Below are 9,209 nucleotides of genomic sequence, written 5' to 3'. Positions count from 1 at the left end.
CAAATGCTGCAATTTCTTTCTTCATTTTTGTCCACCAGAAGCATGTTTTTAGGTCTTGGTACATTTTACTGCTACCTAGGTGAATGGATAAATTGGAAGAGTGAGCTTCCTCTATAATTTGGTTTCTCAATTCTCTATCTTTTGGCACTACAAGTCGATCCTTAAACCACAACACACCCTTCTCATCTAGCTAAAAATGCTTGGTTTCTTCCTCTTTCATCTTTCTTTTGATATGGAATATGCCCTCATCGGTCTTTTGGAGCTCAATGATTTTAGACTCAAGAGAGCAACTAACAGTGATATTGTGTAAGACTGCCGGATGTAATAAGTTGAAACCATCTTCCATCAAAGGATTACACCGATACTTCCGGCTTAAGGCGTCTGCAACCACATTGGCTTTTCCCAGATGACAATGTACTTCTAGGTTGTAATCCTTGATCAATTCCAACCATCTTCTCTGCCTCATGTTCAATTCAGGTTGGGTGAAAATGTACTTGAGGCTCTTGTGATCGGTGTAGATATGGCAAACATCACCAAGCAGGTAATGTCTCCAATTTTTTAGAGCATGGACAACTATTGCTAATTCTAAATCATAGGTTGGATAATTGACTTCATGCTTTCTCTGTTGCCACGAGGCATAAGCAATGACTCGGCCTTCCTGCATTAGAACACACCCTAAACTGGTACCTGATGCATCGCAAAACACATCAAAAGGTTTCTCAATGTTAGGCTGTGCTAAAATAGGAGCAGTAGTTAGCAATGTTCGTAAAGTGTGAAAAGCTGCATCACACTCCGGTGTCCATACAAATTTCTCATCCTTTTGAAGCAACCTAGTCATGGGCTTGGAAATTTTGGAGAAATTTGAAATAAACTGACGGTAATATCCTGCTAAGCCAAGAAAACTCTGAACCTCATGAACGGAGGTTGGGGCTTTCCAATCAAGAACCTCCTGCACCTTGGATGGGTCTACCGAGATTCCATCTTCAGATAAAACATGGCCTAGGAAAGGTAGTTTCCTCAACCATAATTCACATTTACTAAATTTAGCATATAACTTATGCTCTCTTAGCTTAGACAACACCACTCTCAAGTGCTCTACGTGATCTTCTGCATTCTCGGAATAGATCAAGATATCATCGATAAACATGACCATAAACTTATCAAGCTCGGGCATGAATACTGAGTTCATTAAATACATGAAATTAGCAGGAGCATTGGTCAACCCAAAGGACATGACTAAATACTCATAAAGGCCATACCTAGTGGAAAAAGCCATTTTAGGTATGTCCTCAGACCTAATCTTGATTTGGTGATAACCTGACCTCCAATCAATCTTAGAGAACACTTTTGCTTTTGCCAATTGATCAAATAATATATCAATGCGAGGCAAAAGATATTTATTCTTGATAGTAACAACATTGAGTGGTCAATAGTCCACACACATCCACAAAGACTTGTTCTTCTTTTTCACAAATATGTCTGGACAACACCATGGTGACGAACTAGGGCGAATGAGACCCTTTTCTAAGAGCTCTTGCAATTGGATCTTCAATTCTGCTAACTCATTTGATGGCATTCTATAAGGCCTTCGGGAGATGGGCATTGTACCTGGTATTAACTCAATCTTGAACTCTATATCCCTGTCAGGTGGTAACCTAGGCAATTTATCTAGAAAGTGTTTACACCAAAATTTGGAAGAAGAACACGGGAATTCGAAGGCTTACAACATTGTGTCAATCAAGGAATCGATTGCATAAGGATCGATATCAGCTGATTCAGATACGACTCTAGAATCAAATCTCTTTGGATGACGTCAGCAGATAGCGATGATGAGCTACGGTTGGTGCCAAGAAACTACATATCAGACTCTACAAAAAGGGTAAGATTAGGGTCCAAGTTATCTTAAATTAGGAATATTTTTTTCTATGCAGAAGATTGTAATGAGTCGTGCTCGAGTAGAATTCATGTTTAGGCTTTGGGTATAAATATTGGACCCCGTCTATTGTAAGAGAACACACAATCAATCAAATACAAGTTACTTACTTTTTTGACTCTGGGCACCCCTTAGGAGTAGGAGTATAGTAGATCTTGGCGAGTTCTTCAGTGAGCAGGGCTGCATCGGTCCGGCCAATCTCCAGCTTGTCTGTAAGTATCGTTATGGCTTATACTTCTGTTCGTATGGCTGCATCGATCCGGTCGACCTCCACTATGACTCTGGTATAAGCTAGTTATCGACTCTTGTTTAGTTCAAGTATGGCTGCATCGATCTAGTCGACCTCCACTGCTCGAACTAGATTAAGGTCAAGTTATTGGCTCTATCTAAGGGTGGTGACCTTTGAATAGATTCATTAAGTTACTGATATTGCTTATTGCTTTCATTATTTATTTAATTATAGTAATATCACTTCGCCCGATTGGGATTGATCTAGATCGACCTTATATCGTGTTTAACCCATCGTTTATTAATCTAAATTGATCTAATCTACACCTTAAACGATGAGTTATGTTTTATTGGCCATTTTATGTCAATCCTGGTCATGCATAACGTGCGATTAAGGCATGTCTGGTCTTGAATAGATCTATTGGCTAACGAGAACCATTCCATGGCCTGTTATCACGACCTGTGTGATTCTGCCTCACACCCCACTATTAGCACCATAGAGTGGGAATTGTTATTTGGTAGATCTGTTCCTAATATGGCATGACCTTAACTATGCGCTATGCCCGAATCGGCTGTTTTAGCCGATATCGAGTGTTTTCACATATGCAGTTCACGTCACGAGACCGTTGAAGTAAAGATAGGTTGAAAGATGTGTTAGCCCCATGATCTTATTATTGTATTATGGCCTGCATGATTTTGCTTCATGTCCCACTGATATTAGTAATAAGTTAGGATCGTCGAATTTATCGTTGTTTCTACGATCTGCATGATTCTGCCTCATGCCCCACTGGTCATAACGATAGATGAGATCTGATATGTTCATTAGATTTATCTCTATTACACTACTACACAACAGGGATATTGTATCACTTTTTTGTAACATATTAGTCAATGTGTTACAGTAAAAGTTTATTGTAACACAAAATAGTATGTTACAGGCTTCGATTGTAACACAAAACATATTTTTTATAAAAATGTGTTACTGACAATAATTATAGTAACACAAAATTAATGTTACAAGCAAAATGTTACAAAAGTGTGCTACGTTGTAACACATGAATAGAACATATATAAAATGTGTTACAAATACATGCCCTGTAGTAACATAAAATAGTGTTACAGTCCAAGTGTTACAAAGAATGGAGAGCAATCGTCCCTTAGGCGCTTCGCTCGCTTCCTCGCGCTTGTGCACGCGCGTCCCCACGTGACGGACCCAGACATACACGAACCACGCACCTGTTTGCAAGCTTTGCCTCTTCGTGAGGAAATAGCATATTTGGGATTGCAATCGTCTGTAGACCTCAGACTCCATTCGTAGACTTTGCAAAAACTGGGCCTAACATTGGACACTTACTTTTTTTTGCTATTATGTATATTTTCTCCCTTTTGTAGTATTTCTCCATATATTTCTATCTGTTCTTTTGCATGTTATGTACTGATGCGTAGCATCGTGTCCTATATAGGGCAAGCAGGTAAGCAGGCAGGCTAAGGCCGGCTAGCCACTGCAGGCTCGTAAGGTAATCGTCGCCACAGCCGCCGAGCATAAATTTTTTTTATGGAATAATGAGAAAATAAAAAATCCAAAATATTAAATACAATAAAAATTCTAGGCATATGACACAATAATAAACACAATAGTCATGAGTTGATCTCACAAATTCCCGAAGTTCGCATAAACAAGTTCATCTCACAGAACCATAATTTTGTTCTAAACGAGTTCCATCACATATTAAATAAAATTCTAGATACATCTCATCACAGATAAAATCATTTATCCAATATGTAGCCTTCCCTTTAGTGTCATCATCTTTGGTGCAGACGACATCCCCGCAGGACTACTGGTGTCAGCTTGTGAAGAATACCCTCTTCTAGTATGAACACAAGCCGGCTGCACATAAGTATGGTACGACAATTAGATGTATGATAAATATTATAAAATATTATTGTATGGTAACAATATTGTCATGCAGTGTCTTATAATTGTACACCTATGTAAAAATTAAGAAATGATGTTTTGCTCTAAGTTCACAGGTACAGTCTCAGTGTCTTATCCATTGAACAAATTGTCATTATAGTAAGAATTCAACAAATTCAACAAATGAGCATCCACAATAAGAGTCACGTACTGCACCTCATGAACTATGATTGGTCATTCAATCCATTGCCACCAGCATCTGCAACATCACTAGCATCCACCGTGGTTCCCTCAATGTCTCTTCTTGCCCATTGATGTCTTACAGTTGCATTATTAAACATATCTTCAAGGTGTGTGACATGGAATGGCTCATTTTCTACATCATCTTCCCATTGTTCACAACCTGTATCATATATATCTCTCGGTTTCATCTTTGTGACTATAGACCACCCAGGGTTTTCTTTGTCGTCAGAATAAAACACCTGGTCAGCTTGGTTAGGAAAAATATACGGTTCATGATCAATCTTTTCTCCTATATGTATCAGGTGTGAGAAATTAACAAGTGTGTAGCCATACTTGTCCTTCTTTATTCCTCTTTTGGAAATAACATCAACCCATTCATATTTGAAAAGTACCAAAGAAAATTTCCCAGAGTAGTTGAGCTCAATAATATCAATTATCCTCCCATAGTAAGTCACATCACCTAAAACTGGCCTGCCATCACTTGCACTGGCATAACTTGATGTTTTTGCAGTTAGCACTACACCACTGTTTTGTGTCACCTTATCCAACCGTTTAGGCCTAAAACGGAAACCACGACGGTTGAAAGCACGGTACCTTTTTGCAGCTTCAACTGGGCCACGAGCTAGCCACCTAATGTCATCTTTAACATCATGAATGTTATTTTCACTCTCTAACTGCATTATCTGTACAATTATACACAAGTTTAGTTCTGCATGTTAGTGCTACAAGTAAAGCATTTTGAGTTAAGGTACTTACATGACTTCTAAACCATTGATGGAACCTCTGATTTTGGATGTTCTCAACATTTCTATGGCTGGCTCTATGTCCAGTTCCTTTTCCGATGATCTCTTCAGCATGAGCTCTATAATTTACATGTAGGAAAATTTATGGGAGGCAAAAAAAATTATTTTTACAATTTTGAGATATTACATAAGGTATGGATCGACATCAGAACAATTGAATAGCGCATATCTATGTGCTTGTACTTTAGCCAAACCTCTCAGGACATAACTACTTGGCTTTCCAAGTGGTTTCCCAGGATGAGGAAAAAGAGTTGATGCATGTTTAGTAGAACATCCAAGTGACTCATCATTCTCGTCATTCCGTGAAAGCCTATTAGATAGGGTCTGAAAACCATTAAGAAATGTTGAACAAAAGTGCATAGCCTCTTTTGCTAGAACTGATTCTGCAATGCTGCCCTCTGGACGAGCTTTATTTCTCACGGTTGACTTCAAAACACCAAGGTACCTGCACAAACTAGTATAAATTAATAAAAACGATAATTTAGCATGCAAAGAGAAGGTACCAAACATGGCTCTTAGATTTTTATAAGGAGAACATACCTTTCCACAAAATACATTGACCGATAACATACAGGACCACCTATTTTTGCCTCTGTTGCTAAGTGAAGAACAAGATGCACATTGATAGTGAAAAACCTAGGTGGGAATATCATCTCCATCCGACATAATGTCGTTATGATTCGTTCTTCTAACTTCTCAAGTTCATTGATGTGAAGAACTTTTGCATTCAGTTCTCTAAAATATCCACACAGATCAAATAAGACGGATGTAACTTCATCTGGAAGAAGACCTCTCAAAGCAAGTGGCATAAGTTGTTGCATTAGTATGTGGCAGTCATGACTTTTTAGGCCTGAAACTTTTGGTTGATCAACATTTACACATCTAGAGATGTTACTAGAATAACCATCTGGAACTTTTATGTCACGAAGGACTTTACAGAATTGTTGCTTCTCCTCTTTAGACATGCTGTACAAAGCAGGAGGCAAGTAATACTTACCATTAGCCTTTTTTATGGATGTAGATCTGGCCTGATGTTCATTTCTTGCAAATCTTTCCTTGCCTGTAGGTTGTCCTTTGATTTGGCATCCATTTCTAAAAGTGTCCCAAATATATTTTCACACACATTCTTCTCTATGTGCATAAAGTCAAGATTGTGCCGTAGCAAATTATACTTCCAGTAAGACAAAGAAAATAGGCCACTAACACCTTTCCAGGTTTTAGACTTCTCAAAGTCACTAATTGATTTTATCTTTTCCAAAAGAGATTCTCTAGAATAAGAAATAGGTCTAGACCGATGCTCTTCGGTTCCATCAAATGAACTAGCATCATAACGAAACTCATGGTCAGTGGGTAGAAATCGTCGGTGTGCCATGAAACATTGCTTGACACCATGTTTCAAGCGCCTTGAACTTGTTTCATCATCACAGGACACACAACCCAGCTGTCCCAGAACACTGTACTGTGCCAGTATCCCTGTCCCAAGGTAATCACTCACAGTATGCAATACTGTAGCATAAAGTTGAAATCTCTCATGTCGAGATGCATCATATGTAGACATACCAGTGTCGAACAACTCATTTAGCTCATCATAAACTGGCTGCATAAATATATGGAAGTTCTTTCCAGAGTAACCAGGAATTATTAGAGTGAGCATAAGAGAAGAAGCTTTCATGCATAACCATGGTGGAAGGTTGTATGGTACTAATACAACTGGCCAACAACTATGGGTAGAATTGCACTTCCCAAATGGGTTAAAACCATCTATTGCTAGTCCAAACCTCATGTTTCGAGAATCTGATGCGATGTGAGGGTGGAGGGAATTAGTCATTTTCCAAACCTCTGAATCAGCAGGATGGCGCAAAGCACCATCCTTTGTACGCTCCTCATCATGCCATCTAGTTAACTTGGCTGTTTCCTTGTTCATAAAAAGCATTTTAAGTCTAGGTTTGATTGGAAAGTAACGCAATACCTTGTTTGGGGTTGCCTTTCTTCTTTCCTTTTTTGTCAATGATGTTTCATCTGGCTTATTTTTCCATCTTGAAGCTTTGCATTTTGAACAGAAGTCATCATCTTTCTTGTCTTTCCAATAGAGCTGACAATTATTTGGGCATACATGAATCTTCTCATATTTAAGGCCAAGCTTTGCAACGATCTTTTGAGCCTCCACGAATGTTGCAGGAATATTTGAACCTTTTGGGAGAGCTAGATGTAAGATTTGAAGTAGATCATTAATTGATTTATTGCTCTACTTGTTGGTTGATTTCACATGAAACAATAAGACAAGGAAAGAAATTTTTGACAGCTCACATCCTTCCCATAAAGGTTCATCAGCAGCCCTAAGCAAATCAAAGAAAGCTTCTGTTTTCGCATCTGGTCCATCTTCAGGGGAACCAGATGCATGAGGTCCATTTGTGTGATGTTCAGTATCTATATATCCAAAGGTTTCTTGAACTACTTGCCGCATATTAGTGTTGAAACTTGGACGTGCTGGCTCTGAATCTTTGTTTTTCTTTGAACATGGCTCTAAATCTTTGTTAGCAGAGATATAAGATGCTGTTTCCCCATGGCAACCCCATATAGTGTATCCACGCAACATTCCATTACACAGTAAGTGCTCATACGCTATTTCTTGCGTTTGTAACCGTCTGTTGACACATTTGACACATGGGCACTGAATCTTTGCATCGGACCTTTTTCCACTGTAGGCAAACTTAATAAAACCTTTTACTCCAGCTATGTACTCATCACTTGATCTTTCAGATTGCAACAACCTCTTAATAGCATTTAAGTCCATTAATTCACTGAAAACAAGAAATACTATCACTGCATTAGTTTATTTATCCTTGTTACGAGCGATGAAAAATCTATAATAGTAGCAATAAAGAAAGTAGATTTGGATCGTCCACCTTATTTTAACTTCATAGGAACCACAATAGCCTTCCGATGGGATTGTCTGCTATGATTCTAATAGCCTCCTCGAAATATAACCACTGTGATGATGAAACAATTTGACTATTTCTTTAGAGGACTGCTAAAAGAAAAAAGTTTGGGGGGAGAATTACAATGAATCAGAATACTTTGCCAATATAGCATGTACAGGAAAGACTTCAGATTTCACTCACTTGGCAATGCTCTTGCAAAATGTTCGTAATAGTTTCTACAAATTTGGTTCTCTGAACTTGGACCTCTGGATTTGGTTCACTGAAATAAAATGTGCTCTAGTTGTCAGTATGAAAATATATGGCTCAGAGTTGCAGGATGCATCACTATATGCATTCAGCTATGATTTCTTTTAAAACAATTCAGCTATGTTTTCCATGATACTATAATGAATCCTATCTGAAGTAGTATAGTGTTGCCTAAAGGAGCTGTAGTCAAGGTGATGTGTGCTGATGGACAATGCTGAAATTAATTGTAAAAGAAATCCATGAACTTTTGCTTCTTTTTCCTTTGATGATAAATGAGGAAGTGTACAGCCTGCTAATTATTGCCTCATGATGTATGCCTAGGGCAATAAGAAAATTGGATAATTCCACAAAAAACAAAGGATGTTGGATATATGGCAGCCTGTATAGATCACTGAACAAACACTGAGTAGCTACAATTGTGCAGCTGCTAGCTTTGGCTGCTGATCTCCAATAAAATAGAGCTCTGGGTACCTACTGCCTGTTGAAAGCTCTGCTAGACCACCCCAATAATTCAGTGAGCCGTTATTCACTTCTGAACATGGAATTCAACCTATTTTGATTGCTTGCTATTTCTGGTCAGCTAGATAATCTGAGTTTGTATCTAAAGTTTGAGACTTGAGTGGCTTAGTGTTTGGCCAAATTAGTTCTTTTATGTGTTTTCTTCGGAGCTATGAAGACCAAGATATATGTGATTCTTTTTCTCTAATGTTGTTTTTTGTTTCTGATCTCTATGGCCTATTTCGGTCCAATTAATATTTTAGCATGCTAATTCTAGCAACTACTAACACACCTGTCAGTAAGAAGTTCATCTGCCGAGAGATGTGCATTGACCACTTTTTAAATCTTTGTACACTGAAAATACATGATTTGCATTCAGAAAGAAGCTCTTCCACCATATC

The 9,209-nt window shown here is 38.3% G+C and overlaps 1 pseudogene; it reads right to left on the bottom strand.

Moving 5' to 3' along the window:
- Positions 1-4,300: 4,300 nt before the first annotated feature.
- LOC136457777 (uncharacterized) lies at positions 4,301-7,916 on the bottom strand (annotated as a pseudogene).
- Between the last annotated feature and the right edge of the window lie 1,293 nt (positions 7,917-9,209).

This window comes from Miscanthus floridulus, chromosome 1 (genome assembly GCF_019320115.1).
Source record: "Miscanthus floridulus cultivar M001 chromosome 1, ASM1932011v1, whole genome shotgun sequence".
Taxonomy (NCBI): Eukaryota; Viridiplantae; Streptophyta; class Magnoliopsida; order Poales; family Poaceae; genus Miscanthus; species Miscanthus floridulus.
The sequence above is the reverse complement of the archived record's forward strand: the minus strand, read 5'-3'. Positions and strand labels throughout refer to the sequence as shown.